The following is a 17463-nucleotide window of genomic DNA, read 5'->3' as shown; positions in this document are numbered from 1 at the left end:
CCTCTGCTTGGCAACCAGAGAAGGCCGTCTTGCTGCATCTTAACATGGCAGAGGGCATCTGATGGTGAGACAGAGCAAGAGTGCTAGCTCAGGGATCTCTTCCTGTTTTCACAAAAACCACTAATGCCATCATGGTGGTCCTAACTTCATGACCTCATCTAATCCTAGTTACCATCAGAGGGTCTACCTTGAAATATGAACTTGGGGATTAAGTTTCCAACACATGTGCTTTTGGGGACACATTGAAACCATAGCATGCATCTGTAAGACAAGGACAGTTGGCAACCAACAGAACTGGGTGAGAAGGGTCTCCAGAAGGAACCAACCATATTGACACCTTGATTTTGGACTTCTAGCCTCCAGAAAGGTGAGAGAATCCATTTCTGTCACACTCCTGGTTATGATAGTCATAGGAAATGAATGCAAATACCTTCGCCCATCTTCCTACGCACTCCCAAGCTTCATGGAATAATGTTTTCAAGCGTTCCTGCAGAGAATGGAGCCAGGACCATAAAACATAAATGCTTTTCTGTGACCTGTTGTTGTTTTCTTTCTCAGACTAATAATAGCTATGAGGAGAGGAGGTCACAGAATGTATGTGTCTACCCAGCAGCATGTTAGCAGAGACCCACAGCCACTGATCCATGATGGCAGAGCATGGTCCATTAGCTGCAGCCAAGGAGGCTCAGATCCCCATGAGTAGTTCTGCTTCCGCACAAGCCAGCACCTTTCAAAACACAAGGATCGTGGGGAAGGATGTGCAGGAAGTCCTGGGACAGTCAGAAAACTGTGTCCCTCATAACCGGAAGTTAGAATGCCCTTTGTCATGTCCCTGTTCCCCTAGAACAGGGCCTCAATTTCACCTTTCCCATAATCCCTTGCCTCTCTCTCCTCGCCCAACACAGGAAACTCCTTTGTTCTACTCCTTTTATACCTGCTTCTAGTTATTTTCTTGTCACTCCCACAGCCAGGAGTCACCCCCTCTGGCTCAAAAGCAGGGTTACGTTTACTTTTCATGCCCAGGTAGTTAAGGCCTCCACCCTCCTCCATTAGTAGGAGCCCCACTATTTCCTGCCCTTCCCAAGAACCCTTCTTCAGCACAGTCAGGAGCAAGTCAGTCTGGTCCTGGTCCTGGGCTCTGGTCTTTTTATTTCACTGTTGTGGCCTCCCCACCTCCTGTGTCGCTGGTGACCATGGAATGATTGCCTCTCCCGACCCAGCCATTGCTACCCCATTTCTGGATTCAGGAGAGAGAACACTGCTTTACTTCCCTGCATTTCTCTGTGCTAAGAATGGGCACAGCTTTACCCCTATTTCTTCAGCCACAATTAAGACCAGGCTGGAACATTTCATAAGGCCTTATTGGCTGGACATAGTGGACACTCAATTCCAGCTACTCTGGAGTCTGGGCCAGAAGGATTACCAGTTTAAGATCAGCTTGGGTGACTTGTCAAGAAAAAAATACCATTCACATTGCTCTGTGAATGTAGATTCATCTTGGAATCTTCTACATGCTGAGTGTCCTACTTGTTACCTAGACAGTCACCCTTACACAAGGGTAGGCCACCCTGCAGCCCTGCAGGTCACGTCTCTCCATGTCTCAATTTCAGGAGAAGCAACCTCCTAAAGGTAAAGAGAGGGGTTTCCCACAACCCTGTCTCAAGTCCTCTTTGTTGGAGATCCTGTTTTTCCTTCTTCCCTGCAAGTGGGGAAGTGAAGGTATAGATTTCCTCCAGAGAAAATCTCACCTCCAGACATCTAAGTATTATCAGGACTTTTGTCTCAACGACTCAACTATGGTCACTTTGTTAATCAATTAACTAATACATTAATGCTCCATCTTCTTCCAAAGAAGATCCAAGTACCTGGTTGCCAGGTTACCTGCATGAATATGCATCAGTGGATCCAGTCCTTCTGGGTGTCACTTTCATCTTTCTGTCCCATGATCTATGCTCCCATCAAGGAAATAAGATCCTCAGTGATAGGGTAAGCCTAGTCTTCCCTTTCTTCTGACTTCCTGCACTCTCTACCCTACGCTATACCAGGTACATGTGTGCATGCATACGCGTGTGCATGTACTCTCTCTCTCTCTCTCTCACTCTTGCTTTCTCTCAAGACCTAACAACAGAAAGCTGCATCTGCACAGCAGGCACCAAATGATCAACTGATTTGCTTGTTTTCTCACAAAGCCTTGGAAATAACAATGGAAGAATTCAGAAGACTATAAATACCTGCCTTTGTTTTAAAGGTATTTGTTCTTTTTAGTTTTAAAATACCAACTTCATTTCCTCTTTTAAATTAAAACTTAAAAAAAATAAAAGAAAAAATTTTCCCCACTATATCTCCAGTATCAGCCTCTTTCCCACTACCCTTCCTCGGACTCCTGGCTTCCTAAATTGTTACTCAGGCATTTTCCACCCTATCCAAACCCACAGTCCTTTGGGAGACCTCCCAGCCATCTGCTTTGGTTCATTCACGTGCAAATATCAGACATTTCAAATGCATTGTTAAGCTCTCTTCTGCTGCTTTGTTTCTTTTGGTGAAAGAAAAGACTCTTATATTCTTTCTTTATGTGTAACTGATGTGATTCTGCAATCTGTATATGGGGTAAAAATGGGAGTTCATAACCCACTTGAATCAAAGTGTGAAATATGATATATCAAGAACTATGTAATGTTTTGAACAGCCAACAATAAAAAATTTAAAAAAAAAATTAACAGCATTGCTGCTGGGGTCTTTTGAAAAGCCATTTTCCTGGCCTCTCCCCAAGTATCAAGTGTATTTCATATGGTTGACTTTGGTGTTGCTAGAGGTTTTGCAGACTATGATTTTTCACAAAACTGTGAAGCCTTAGTCAGTGACTTGGTGTGTTCTAAGTCCCTTTGGCTTGTCATTGCTAAACAGCTGCAGCTATGAAATGTGTCTTCTTCAGTCAGGTTCAGGTAAGAGGCTTCAAAGAACTTTGCAATTCAGGCATTTTGCTTTTGGGTCAGGTAAAGTGATGGGATGTAATTCAACTTAATTTGTAATGCAAAGTAATTTCCTAGACTCAAAATTATTTACCTCTGGGTTGTGGCAATATATACAGAAAACAGACAGCTACCTGACTTTTCAAATTCCAATGAACACAGAGACATTCTTAATTAAATTAAAGTAGAAAACAAGAGGATTCCCCCCCACACACACTCTCCTCAGCATAATCTGAATATAGGATTTTTACACATTGTCTTCACCCTGGAGCTGGGTTTATGAGAGTATGTCATGTTGATAAATACAAGCATGGGGTTTTATGGCTGTTTTGCATTATTGCCTCAACTCAAGAACTTTTGAGGAAAAGGGGACAGGAGTCAGGTAAGCCAATAGTCATGGAATGCTGAAACCAAAGGTCCCCCTTCTCCTTGACTGTGTTTATCTATATTCCCGAATCTCAGGTGATGTATCAATTCCTCTTGGAACTAAACATATTTGTTTGTCTGTTTTAGTGAACATGAATAGTAAACTCACCCAGAAATAAAAGGCTAGCTTTGGTCAGGTCAGTAATGTCATCAGATCGGCTGACCTTTAGTTCACACAGGATAGAAATCAAAGATGGCTAACAAAGAGAGAGTTAGAATCATTTATTGCATTGATTAGTATAGCAAGATGGTACCCCATTGGCAGAATGGCAATGAAGTCAAGGATTGAACAGTATATGTAAATTTGGGGCTAGAAATTGACATATTTATAAGCTATGGACCAATCTCTTATTATGCCTATGTCAATTTGTACACAATTAAAAATGTTTACATATGGTTCCAAATGTGCCTAAAATTGTGTTAGGACTCCCTCCTTCTCCCTGCACCTTTTAACATGGGAATGTATTTAAATGAGGACCCAGTTACTTTCAGTCCATGGGTATGGTGGGATGTGCTTGCACCAGTTTGATGTTCTCTTGTTTGTCTAAACCCTGGACACATGGCAGGGCACTTCTTAAATGTTCATCTTAAGCACGAAGCGTGCAACGCTTTCCTCTGTCTCCAACTTAAAGTTTTACCCTGTCCTCCTGTCCCTGCCACTGATATTAGGTGTAGTAACATAGCAATGCATTTCTGCTAACCATCACCAACATTTACCCCTATACTCCTGCCACAGTAAGATCTAGTTACCTATAAATCCAACCATTCACCTCACTCCGGCCTTGCATGAAGCCTGCCGTAGACACGAATATTCTCTGGATCCTCCAATGGGTAGAACTGGAGATAAATGTTTAGAGAAATCCAGAGTTGGTTGAAGGAAGTGATGGAGGGTGGGGGAAGTTCCTCTACTAACTCCCTAAATGCTAGCTTCCTCTGGTTTTTCTGCCAAGTCCAGAGGGGTGAGAAATTAGAGGGGATTCTGGCTAGTTTCATACCAAATTCATCATCAAGCAAAATTCATTGCTTTAGGGTCCACCTGAAGTTTGAGCTTATACACCTCTTGCTTTTTCCAAGGACAAACTGTTCTTTGTTACATATAGTTCAAAATGCATATTTTAGTCTCGAAATCTTGATTTTTCATCACATAATCTTTTTTTTTTTCATTTATATTTTAGGTGCATAGCCTAGATAAGTAAACTACTGGCAGAGTATGAAAGAGTCTGAGAAAGAAGAAACGTAAAAGTTATTTCTAAAAATCTCTATGTACTTTCTTATTAAATGTGTGTCCAGAACAAATATACAGAGACAGGAAGTAGATGAGGGGATTCCTGGGGCCTGGGGTGGGGAGAAATGATCAGTATGGGGAGGGAGAAATAGAGAATGTCTGCTGAGGTTATGGAATTTCTTTTTTAATGTAATGAAAATGTTAAAAAATTGATTGTGGCAATGGTCCTATAGCAGTGTGAGCAGACAAACAGCATATGAATTGGACACCTTAAGTGAGCAAATTATATGATATGTGAATTACGTCTCAATAAAGTATTTTAAAGGGTATTTTTTGTAACAACTATGTTACTCTTCATATCCCAGACTTTCCATTGTCTTTTGTTTATTTTGCTTGCATTTTTTAATTGGTGTATTATAGTTGTACATAATGATAGGATTTGTTGTTAGATATTCGTCTATGCACACACTGTAACAATACAGTTTGGCCAGTGTCACCCCTGCACTTCCTCCATTTTCTGTAGCATGGTGAAACTAGAAAAGAAACTTTGACTACTTTTCAGAGAAAGGGTATATACAGAAAATCACTATTGATGGCGAAACCTAACTTAGGGAGTGTAGATTGGATTCTCACAGTCCTTTCTCTATTCTTACAGAAGCAGAAGGGCTGGACAGAACGTTGTGGAAATCCCAGTGTGGCAGGCTCCTAAGTTACTGTAAAGCCCTTCAGGGAAGGACCACATGTTACAACATCCACTATGGTCGCAGTGTCTGCTGAGAGAGGACGGCTGGGCAAAATTATACCCACCCACCAACCAAAGCATAGACAATTACACCCACCCACCAACCAAAGCATAGACAATTACACCTACCCACCAACCAAAGCATAGACATATGCAATGTCCTGCTCTCAGAGGCCACATAAAGATTATGGGCTGCATAATCATGCATAATGTTTACCCTTGATTTAGAGGGTGGGTAGGGTTGGAGGGAAAACGTCCTGGCCAAACTAAGAATGATTTTGGTAGCCAATGCAAGAATGATAAATTTGGATACAATTAAAGTGAAAACCAAATAAAACAAAATGCAAAACATCCTTAATGGAATTCAAAAATTCGGATTAAAATACAACTAAAAAGTGAAGAGCTAATTCTAAATCATAAGATTGAGAAAGCATGCTTGGATTAAATGAAATTCTGCTGTGTGATCATCATCATGGAGTCTAATACTTGCGTGTCTATGAAATTCTGAGGCCACCATAGCTCCTGCCTCCTCTGGAGTTCCAAAGCTGTTACCAAGTGGACAAAGCATAATGTAGAGAGAGAGTGCTTTGGAAACTATCTGCTGTGGACTTAATTGTCCTCCTAAAATTCATATTTTAAAACCTTAACCTCCAGTGTGACAATACTTGGAGATGAGGCCTCTAAGGAAGTAGCCAAAATTAAATGAGACGGTAAGGGTGGGACCCTGCTCTAACAGCTCAGTGGAATTATGAGAAACCAGAGCTCCTTCTCTTTCTTTCCTTCTATGCACTGGGAAAAGCCAGACAAGCAAAGAGCAACCAGGAAAAGAGTCCTCACCAGGAACCAGATAACTGGTACCCTGACCTTGGATTCTCCAGTCTCCAGAACTGTGAGAAGTAACTCTAGTTGTTTAAGCCACCTGGTATACGGCATTTTATGATGGCGCCTGAGCTGACTAAGACACCGCTTCTCACCATGTTCAGTTGGGTGGTTCAATAATGGAGAGTGCCCGCGAGCACCTCAGCTTTATTCTCCATCCTCTTCCAGTCTGCGGGAAGTTTTACCCTGTCCTCCTGTCCCTGCCACTAATATTAGGTGTAGTAACATAGCAATGTGTTTCTGCTAACCATCACCACCTGGTATTTGTTCTCCATCCTCTTCCAGTCTGCGGGTGGGACCTGTCAATTGTCTAGAGCCTAATGATAACAAAAATAGCTACTGCTGGTCCTGGTGGCTGCATCCTTTAATCCCAGCAGCTAAGGAGGCTGAAGCAGGAGAACCACAATTTCAAAACCTTAACAACTGAGCAAGGCACTAAGCAACTTAGAGAGACCCTGCCTCAAAAAATAATAATAACATGAGTTGAGGATATAGCTTAGTGGTTAAGTCCTCCTGGGTTCAATTCCTGGTATCTAAAAAAAAAGTTATAATGAAGAAAGTACCATTATTATTATCCCTATGTTATAGAGAAGGAAACATAGGCCTTGTTAAAGTTAAGTAGTTAACTCAAGATAACTAGTAAATGTAGGGGAGAAGGAGTCAAGTCTGGTTCCACAGAATGTGCCTTTGGCCTCTAAGTTCATGCGATAAACTAAGTCCTACCTCTAAGTTTATGCAATAGCTGGCATTGATTACACCCTATCTTTGAGTCAGACTCCAAGCATTTTCCATGAATTTGTTTATTTAATTATCAAATAAAATTTGATGAAATGGGTATTATAGTATCACCGTGGTCTTATTTTGTTTAATGGGAAACTGAAGCACAGAAAGAAATGTGTGTAAGGTCATAAAAGGTCACAGCTCTTAGGAGTGGACTACTTGGAGATCAAGCTGTGGGTCAGAGCCCCCCTCCTTACTCACAGGCCCAGGAGGGCTACACACAATCCCTGGGGTTAATGCCTCTGTTACTTTCACTCTCAAGCCAGACGTGTCCAGCATTGGAGGAAATCAATAGATGTTTCATTTTTTAAATTGGGGTGTCTGAATGTTCCCTGTGTGAAAATTTGGGTGGGGGAGCTGGATTACTGGATTCATATTTTCTGGGACAAATGGCTATCCAGTTAAAGCAAGAAATACAGAAGAAAACATTGAATTTCTTTTTTGATCTTTCAGTTTCTATGCCCTTGTAAGCATAAGGAAGGCAAAAATCATATGAGGAATATTGATAAATGTGAATACATAAAAACTAAAAGTTCAGTATGGCAAAAGCCACCATAAATAATGTTCATAGACTGACAGATAGTGAGAAAACATTTACAACCCTACTACACAAGATTTACTTTTCCAAACAAATACAGAGCACTTACAAACTAATGAGGAGAAGAAAGTTTGAATGAAGAACACAGGACACAATTGGGCAGTTTTACAAAAACAAGAGGCAAAACAGCCCATGAATAATTGAAATTGTTTTCAAAAAACAAACTAATGTAAGAACAAGGTGTCTTTTATGTATTATTAGGTTGACAAAGGTGGGAAAATATCCCAATGGTGAAATAGAACTGGGCACGATATTTCTGGAGACTAGTTTAAATTTCTTCCCTTCCCTAAGACTTTTCTTAACAATCAGAGCACCAATTTCTGATTATTTATAGTGTTCATCCTATTCTGGCTAAGGATGCAAAGGGGAATCTTCAGGGATCCTCTGGAAACTATTGTTATTATGGTAAAAAGAGATGCATGTAAAGAAATACCCCTCTACTTCATGTTGGTGTTGTCATGTGATGCCTGGAACTATGTGGTCATTGTGTGGTCATGAGGCTGAAGCCAACACATTGAAGGAACCAGATGAGCAAGATGGCAACAGACCTCATATTTGGTGACACTACTGAGTTATTGACTCAACCCTTGAATGCTCCAACTTCCAAACTACTAGTGATAGGACAGAATCAATTCCTTACTTTAAAAACTCTCTTTAATGGCTCTCCTGTTCTCTATAGCTGAAGGAATCCTGACGAAATAAATCAACTAAAAATGTGTATACACTTTGAACCCCAAATATAATTTTCAGAGCTTTATTTCCAGGGGATAATCAGATAAGCATGCAGAGATGTATACAACACACTATAGTAGTAAAAAATTAGAAAACCACTTAACACACCCTTCAGAAGATTTATTCAATAATGTTTAAATAGTTCTCTTACTTATATAAGTCCATAAAACAATGATGAAGATAGATATGTACAGACAAAAAAAATGTTATTTTCAGACCCTGATCAGGGGGAAAAGTAGAATATAAAACAGCACACTCAGGTAAAATTTCAACCAGATAAAATTATGTGAATCTGATGAAAGAGCTGTGTAGAAGAATATTCATCAAGTTGGATGTGGGGATAGAGTTGCTCAGCCATACAGGCATGGAAAGAAAAGGAGACTCAGATGAGCATTGTTAGGGCCTATATAGCCAATGCTTATGGGAAAGGGACTCTTAGCCATTGGACTTCAATTTATTTTTATTCCAATGGCTAGCCTGACTCCAGACTTCATCAGCCAACGAGTTTCAAGTTTTCTGCAATTTGTCTCTATGTAGATGATTTTGCAGCTGCAAGTTACATAATCCCCAACTTTAGAGAGTGAGGAAATTATCTCACATAACTGAAAACCTAAGTTGGAGTGGACTTCAGGTATGATGGGCTCGGGTGCCATTGATTCATCAAAGCCTCAGTCCTCTCCAGTCTCCACAATGGCTTTGTCAGTGTGGGTTTTGTCCTCAGGTTAGTGACACAAAGCCCTGCAGAGGTTCTAGATACCACATCCAGCCCAGACACTGAGCAGGGAGAGAAGAAAGGGTATTCTTCTTGCAGGTCCCTCCCACCAGCTTCCCAATTGATTTCCTGCTCGTTCCATTGGCCACATTCCCGCCGCTGAACGTGAATTAATTGCCTGCAAAAAGAAAGGGTTTCTCCAGCCGGGTTTAGCATCATAACTGGGGTGGGTGACCCCTACCTGAATGGTGAGTTCCTGAACAAAATCAGGATAATATCAAGAAGGAAAAGGGGTGGGGGGGTATATGGTGCTGGGTGGGTAATATACAGGGTCCACCAATCCAGTAGGCTGGTCCTCCCTTTATTCTTCCAGCTCCCTCCTTTTAATCCCTAGTAGTTGTGTCTCTAGGGACATAATGTGCTGATTATATAGACTTTGTACATTTCCTGTCTCTTTGACAATGCTTCCCATGACAATACTAATTATATGACTTTTATCTTAGGATTTATGAGGCACTTAGAACAGGCCAGACATGATTTTAAGAGCTTTACACTTAAGAAGGAAAGATGTATTTTTCAGACATGAATATTTCCATTGCAAAGAATAAATCTGTTCTTTTCATTTAAAAATTAATAGCATGTCGGTGCCCTGTTTGGTCTGCTGGGTGCTCTGGTTAGTGTGTGTCCGGCTCCAGCTTGAATGACTCTCAGACATTGATGAGAATTAATCTGACTCTTCAAAACACAGGCAAGATCCAGACTCTTCTTTCTAGGTCAGCTCTGATTTGCTTCATCAGAAGGAGGCAGACATTGGCTATGCCATTTACATTTATTATGTTATCATTCTCTCGACAATATTGTGAGGTTACTATATTGTCTCTGGATATTTTTTCAGATATGGAAATTGAAGCTCAGAGAGTTCAAGGAACATACCCCCAATTAAAGAGCTCTCAAGGATGACAAAAACCACTATGCTGCCTTTCCTCATTAAAAAAAATTATATCATATACTTTAGTTATGTAGCCTTCATTTAAAGACACTCCTTGCAATTCTTTGAAAGCCACCAGGGTTCAGCTGAATGTTGGGTACAGAGTTATCTCTTAATAACTATCTGTCTATTATCCAATCAAACAAGGATAGACTGGGGATCATCATTTTAAACCACACAATCTTGTAGGTGGATTTAGCTAACTCCCATCTGGTATACATTCTCCTTCCAGAGTATTCTAAACTCCTTAGCATTTGCTATCGGCCTCAGTAAAAAGGACATTGCAGTCAAACCAGGAGAATGAAGTCTGCTTGTTATATATGTGCCATTAAAAAACCGCCCCAGGAGTTTTAAGCATACTAAAAATTAAGAATCTGAAAATAGAAATTTTACAGCTTCCCTGAGACTTGTGAGCCCAACTGCATGGTTCAAAAGCTTAAGAACAGCGTTCTATCAACCAGGGATTTGAAAAATCAAGTCATGTTCTTCCTGCTACTTAAGTCAGCACCAAGGGTAAAGATTTTGCAATCAGAAGCTCAGGAGCAATTTGGCCGGGAAGTGCTCACCCTCCGGAATTCCATTTAATTCCCCCCAAGCTGGACTGTTGGCAGCCCAACAGTAGCCAAGTGTGTCGCCCTTGAAAATATGACTCAGAAGCATTTACAGAGATGAGATACTGAGCTCCTAAAAATAGGCTATTTTTATATTAGTGTTTTCCCTAACTACAGCCCGACTGAAGGAATGCATGCACCCCCTCCCACTTTTCCTCTATATTGCTTTTAAATTACACATCGTTATGGTCACTTCTAGGAGTTTCTGAAATAGTTCTCATTGTAAAGCAGCATTATGTGAAACTACCATCAAATTCTTCTATCCTACATTGCCATGGCCATTTGGGTGGAAGGATTTGGAAAAAATTAAAAGCTTATTCTCACACAATTATGATCTCTTTTTGCACCAATTTTAAAGGCGCTTTGCTGTTTCCTATCACTGCTTTCCTGGCAAACGTCAGCAGGCAGAGGACGGACTTTATTTTTAACAGTGAATAAAATGTATCATTCATTGAAACAGCAACAGAGGCAAGATTAATATGCAAGAGCACACTGGTAAGAAGATATTAAAATAATGCCCCCACACATTTGTGGATTACGGAAGGGTTTTTATACACTTTCATGTGTAGGGCTTAATTTGAGTGATAATATTTTTAATTTATAGGCTCTTTCCTCACACCCATTTCCAAGGTTTTATTCCACCAGTAACAGGAGAAAACAGATGCAAAATGGTAGCCTTGCCCAATTCATTAAAATTTCGAGTTAGCATCTGAGTGGTGGCCTTGCAGCCTCTTCCAATTCCCCACTGAGATATATAAGAGACCCAGAAAATGGAAAGAACTGCCTCAAGTCCCCAAAACTAAACTGTCGAGAAATAAAATCTGGGGGGAAATATCCACCATCAAAAATGGATGGAACTCAAGTTCAATAAACAGTAGCCCAATCATCTTGATTTTATGAAACAATGAGGCCATGTGCTCTCAAGAGAAGACAGGGATACATTTTGTCCCTCCTCTGGGTGCCTCCTGGCTCACAGATTCGTGTTTGACTAAATGGGGAAAAAAGGAGTCATAACACTCTCTTCTTCATGTGACAGTGCTTAGGTGACCGGAGACCAAGCCCCAGTTCTTCTAGCCGATGTCCTTATACTACCATCAGCATCTTGTGAACTTTCATAACACAACAGAAGAGGAAGTATGAAGTGTGTGTGGGTGGGGGTGGGGTTGGGATGGAGATAGAGAACAGTGGTAGCTCAGAACCTTCTGGCAAGTATATCTTTTTTGCATATTAAGTGTAAGAGGCAGAGGCACCTGAGAGCAGCACAGAAAGGAGAATGAATGCCAATCTGGGCAACAGAGGATGGGAGATCCATCTTGGTATGGGAAAGCTGCACTTGGAACTGGCAGAAAGTGATGGGCTTTAACCTCCTCTGACAATAGTGAGTAAGATGGGAGGCTGCTGTGTGCACCTGGTTTGGGTGTACATCTGCTTTCTTGGCTCAGTGCCTTCACTTCAGGGATCTGGTAACTAGCTCAGGCAGGTACTCAGAATTTTTTGAAGATGCAAGTTAATGCACTGATTCTGGATAGAAAGAATAAGTAAGGAAGAATAAAAGTGTGTGTGTGTGTGTGTGTGTGTGTGTGTTGCAAATAGGGAAAGAATCGTTTAAAAAAATCACACAGAAGAAATGAGGAACCAAGAACATCTAGCATCTGAAGGACTCACAGCTGATATCTGTATGCTACACACTGAGCTCATTGCTCACAAAGGACTAAGAAAACCAAAGCATACTGGAAAAGGACACAGAATCAACAATGGCAGTAAAAGACATAAAACTTTATGTAGCAAATAACCTCACATAAGAATATGCAAAGCAAAAAGTTATCAAAATACAAAAAGAAACTAGGAGAAACATGATCATAATTGTTTGCAACAATTAAATGTACATCTTTCATCTTCTGATTGATGGACTAGACAAAATCCAGGGGAAGGTGTTATCCTTATCATAGAGAAGTATCAGTAGGTATACATTTAAACTTCTGTCTTTTAGGGAATAAACCTTCTCAAGAACCAATACAAAACTTGTAATGCAGTAACAAATACAAAATCTTAGTAAGTCTCTCATGGGAATTAATAACAAATGTTTAAATAACCATTATAGAGGAGAAAAAGGAATAAATAATGAAATTTGGAAGGAAAAAGGAAACTAGAATAATTAGCTTTATTTATGACAGTAGAACTAGAAAATTGGTTTCCCTACCTGCCACCTTATTATTAATAATGGCACGAATACATGTAGATTTCTATAATCAAGCAGGGTCATTTCATTAGTAGTAATAGCAGTGACAGGGTTAATTCTGAGAATCAAAAATAATAATAAGCACAAATAAGACTTAATTTAAGCTGGGAATGTTTTCATCTACTCCAAATTGCTTCTCCATGTGATTGTTATTCCACCTGAAATTTCACCATTTGAAGTTCATTTTAATAAACTATATGATATGCTTTTTAAAGATCTTCTTTTGAAGTATGACTATGTCTGAGAAGAGTAATGCCTACAGTCACTAACAGCTTAGCAGGAATTAAGAATTGTGTTATAAAGTCAGACATTTACAGATCTGGGGCTCAGGAACAGGCAGGGGCTCAGCCAGAGTTAAAAGCAGGAACTATGTGTCATTCCCCTGATGGCTTCTCCCAGCTGTGATTATGTCACATATCTAAGGAGAATGTTTGGGAGAATGAACAGGTCATGAAGTGATAAGATATAGACGTGATAATGTATAGATCTCTAACATGTATATGCTTTCCTGTGATTTAGCAGTATATTATGCATGTGGTGTGCAGAAAGATTCTGATTCAAGAAAACTGTAATTCTTTAGAAACTGGTAAATTTATCTGGTATTGTATTTTACTCATGTCTGCTTTGGATTGTGCTAAGTAGCTATACACAGAATTCATAGTCTTGGACTCTGAAAAACTTATGGGGGTGGGGAGAAAACTTTTTCTCTGTCATTGGAATTAATTAACTTGTACAAAACAATGCCTTACATTTGCTCTCACATATATGTGAGTTCAAAGTTCTCACATATATATTATCACAGACGGCTATGTAGTAGCTAAACTCAAAGTATTCACATAACAGGATGTTAATTTTATTAGGGTTAATTGGAGTAGTTTCCTGGATTTGTGCCCCCAGGCTAAGTGAGATGAAGGAAGGAAACTGTCTCTTTAGTCAGTTCTCTCTTTCTCTCTCCTTCTCTTAAAAATGTCCTGAATGATTTGTGGATATATTATTCTCTCGTGTCAAAGTGCACTGCTTTCGTTTTCTGTCCCCAGTAGCACTGTTTCCAATACTTCTACCCTACCCTGAGCCTCACCTGGTCTCTAGGATGGAAAGAAAGTGGAGGCGCTGAATCACTTTTCTGTAGCGTTGGGTAAATATCACTTGCTCTTCACGATCTATTCTCAGGGTTTTAAAGTCAATGTTGGACTTAGGTCATGTGAATTTTATGCCTTCTTCTGCCACTAATTCATGCAGCCCATCAAATTGCCATGCCTTAGTGTATACAGCTGTGAAGAACCACTGTATGTTCAAGCAGATGACTAATTCCTAGCAACGCTGTGGTACTCCGTGCTCAGGTGCTTACCTTAGAGATGAACTCCCTACTACTCTCCATAGAGCCTTGGGTGCTTATTCATATTTTCTTGGGAGAGGGTTTGTAAATTTCATCAGAGTTCATAGGGGACCATGGGCCTTGGGGCTGTGGGGGAAGTTCTTTCTACACACTGGTCTGGGGAGCCATGGGGTGTTTTTCATTGGCCCATGTCAGCATGTGAAAAATAGGAACAACTGTAAAGGCATCTCCACAAAGTCAAATTAATTCAACCTTAAAGACTGCATTTAAAAACATTTATTTTCTGACTTTTTTATGTTTAAATTTACTATTGTATAATAGTGTCAATGTAGGTCATCACCCCTGCCCCTATCCTACTGGCTTCCCTTAAGAAAAGTTCAAAAACTTTTTTCATATTTTCATGGCCTAAGAAACCCAATATTTGGGAATTACAGCTTTTATAGCAATTCTCCTGGCTCTTTATTTTCCCTTCTAACTTTTGCTGCCTGTCTTGAGCTATTTTAAATGTGAATTATTGAGATGTCACTGGGCTGCCACTGGGGCCAACCTAACACAGAACATCAGCCATGGCTTTAAAGAGCGAGTAGATTGTCGCCACAGGTGTCGCTGAACCCCTTACAGCCCTTCCACATTTATGCTTTCCCTTCCCTCAAATCTCACTTTGACCAGAGTTGCTCAGCTCCTCTCTCTGTCCTGATTCTGCTAATGCATTCTGCACTTCCTTTCAAGTGTACTTCACCTGCCCTGTGCTCCTCACCCAGGTCCCTGTGCCTTACACAGAGAACATGAGGGGCAACCCGCCTCTGCCTTACCCCCTCCCCTCAGCAGTCTCCTGGAATCTTGCAAGGTAAAGTCCTGTGTCTTGTGGTAGAAGTTATAGCTCAGGAAACTGCCTCTTTATCTTATTCATTCATATTATTTGTTTCCCCTTCAAAATCTTTCTTCTACAAACATTTCATTAGCAATATGAAATGGTAGCCCCTGGGAGAAATGGGTCAAAGTAAAACGACAGAGGAAGGGAAGTGCTGAAGAGAGGCATAGATGGAGGAGGTGACCCTGGGTCTGAGTCAGAAGGGGCATAACAAGGGAGTATCATCTGTTGGGTGTCAGAAGCACTGGGTCACTCCTCCACCTTAAGATTCTGAACCTCCTTTTGTCACATCATGGTTTATTTGTTTATTCAACAACTGTTATTTGAATGTTGACTGTATTCTAGACACTGTGCTAGGTACCAGAAATGCCACAGTGAAGACATGCAGACATGGTTTCACAGACATGGGATGGTTCACCCTGACATTAAATGATTGGGATTCAGAAGAAGGATGTCTTTCAAGATCACTGAGTTGACAGATTCATTGCCAGAGGAAGTTTTCTTCGCTTCTTAAAAGAAGATTCAAATGTTTCAGGACAAGATTAATGTATCTAATCAAAGGGAACAGAAAAAAAAATTGCCAGACAAGATCCATGCGAGTGAATATCCAGCAGCTGTTCTCTGGGAAAAGGCTTAAACTGAAGTCAACGGTGTACTAAGGCAAACACCGCTTATCAGGGAAAGGACCCAAATCCCTGAACACCTGCATCCTCGCTTTCTTGACTTGATTTTCTGCTGTCCTACGTAGTTTTTAACAAAAAAGTAAACTCCCCCGCATAGCTCAGAACACATGAGAAAACTTTGGTTTAGGATGAATTACATTTAAAAATGGACAAGTGGAAATATCTTTGTAAATGATCTAATAATATTCTATCATTTGCAAAGATTTCATGTAAGGAGCCAATTTTAGAAGAAAGAAAAGACCTCCTTTGGATGAGAAAACATTTTTAAATTAGGAGAAGAAGATACGGAGATAGGAAAGTTAGCATTCAAATTATGATTGCCCCTAAACTCAGTTCCTAGGATTTGGGTATTCTTGGTGGCTCAGGATACATGTGGTGATGGGGAAGAAAGGAATAGACATGTGTGCAGAAGGATATGCACTTAGGCGGCATCTTTTCCAAGTTAAGTGCTCAATGTAGGAAAGTAAGATTTGATGAGAACAGTGGGTAAGGTTGGCCACTTGGGTGGACACTGAATGAGCTGGGAGCTGGTGCCTAGGATGAGAAGGACTGTGAAAGAAACGTGTTGGGAAAGATTTCTTCTCTCTCTGTAAAGCTGCTTCTCTTAATTTTGTGACTTGGTCACAAAGCACAAAGGACTGTGACCAACATTTCCAACATTTAATAAACCTTCAACAAATGTTGATGTAGGTATCTGAAATTCCACCCACTAGACATTGATTTATGTGAACAACTTCCTCCTTAAAATAAAAATTCCCTTGGGAAGGTTCCAGTCAATTGGCCATTCATTTTTTATGCTTCATCTTTCATAAGAGTTCTTTCTTCTACAGATCTAGTTGAGATCAGCTGAACAATGAGAGGTTGATGGCCAAGTTGATGAGAAGACACAGGCCATTTAGGGTCATGGAGCTGAGTTCAGGCACAAGTGGGGTCCTGGGAAGTCAGAGGTTTTCACTCCTCTGGGACAATGTCCTCAAAGTACCAACTGAAGGGAACATCAGGAAGAATCAGCCAAAAAACAAACAAACAAACAAAAAACTGTGGTTACGCAATTTTGAGGACAGTGTAGGAGTCACATACCCCCTTTCCCTTCTAATTCCTAAGCAATTTAATTTGGGAAATTAAAAATCTAAAATATTGTGAGACTAAAATCTGGTGAGTCAATGTCAACTCGCCTTCTGCAGCCTACTGATTTTGGAGCCTCAGTGGCATTACCACAGCCAGCGAGCATTTAGATTCATCGTCTGGAACGGCAGAGCACAACCTAATTTTCAGCAAGATGTAAAATAGGCATCTGACAGCAGTTGAAGCAACATCCCCACCACCACCACAAAGGACCATTTATCAGTTATTTTGGGAAAGAGGAAGATTTTTTTTTAAAGAGAGGAAACCAAATTAATAAGCTTTTTGTCTGCACTCATTCCCCACTGAGATTCCATATCGGTATGTCTTGGTTGGCTGCATATTTAGTTGAAAAGGAAAATGAGGTGAGATGGAGATATTTGAGTCACAAAAGTAATAAAATACACTTCTGGAAAGTAGCTTGTCTACCATTTCCCAATCCTGCACCTCTAAGTTATGAAGTTTGTTTCTTCAACAAAAGCCTTGGTGAGGAATAGCTAGGGATACTGATTACTAGAAAAATACATACATATGTTTATAATTTATATAA

At 40.3% G+C, this 17463-nt stretch overlaps 1 protein-coding gene across 1 annotated transcript in view; it reads right to left on the bottom strand.

Moving 5' to 3' along the window:
- Frmd4a (FERM domain containing 4A) overlaps positions 1–17463 on the bottom strand; it is a 581879-nt gene that overhangs the window by 337358 nt on the left and 227058 nt on the right. The window lies entirely within an intron of this gene.

This window comes from Marmota monax, unplaced genomic scaffold (genome assembly GCF_021218885.2).
Source record: "Marmota monax isolate L192 unplaced genomic scaffold, Marmota_monax_Labrador192_F-V1.1 WCK01_AAM20220418_F8-fsc00090, whole genome shotgun sequence".
Classification (NCBI taxonomy): Eukaryota; Metazoa; Chordata; class Mammalia; order Rodentia; family Sciuridae; genus Marmota; species Marmota monax.
The sequence above is the reverse complement of the archived record's forward strand: the minus strand, read 5'-3'. Positions and strand labels throughout refer to the sequence as shown.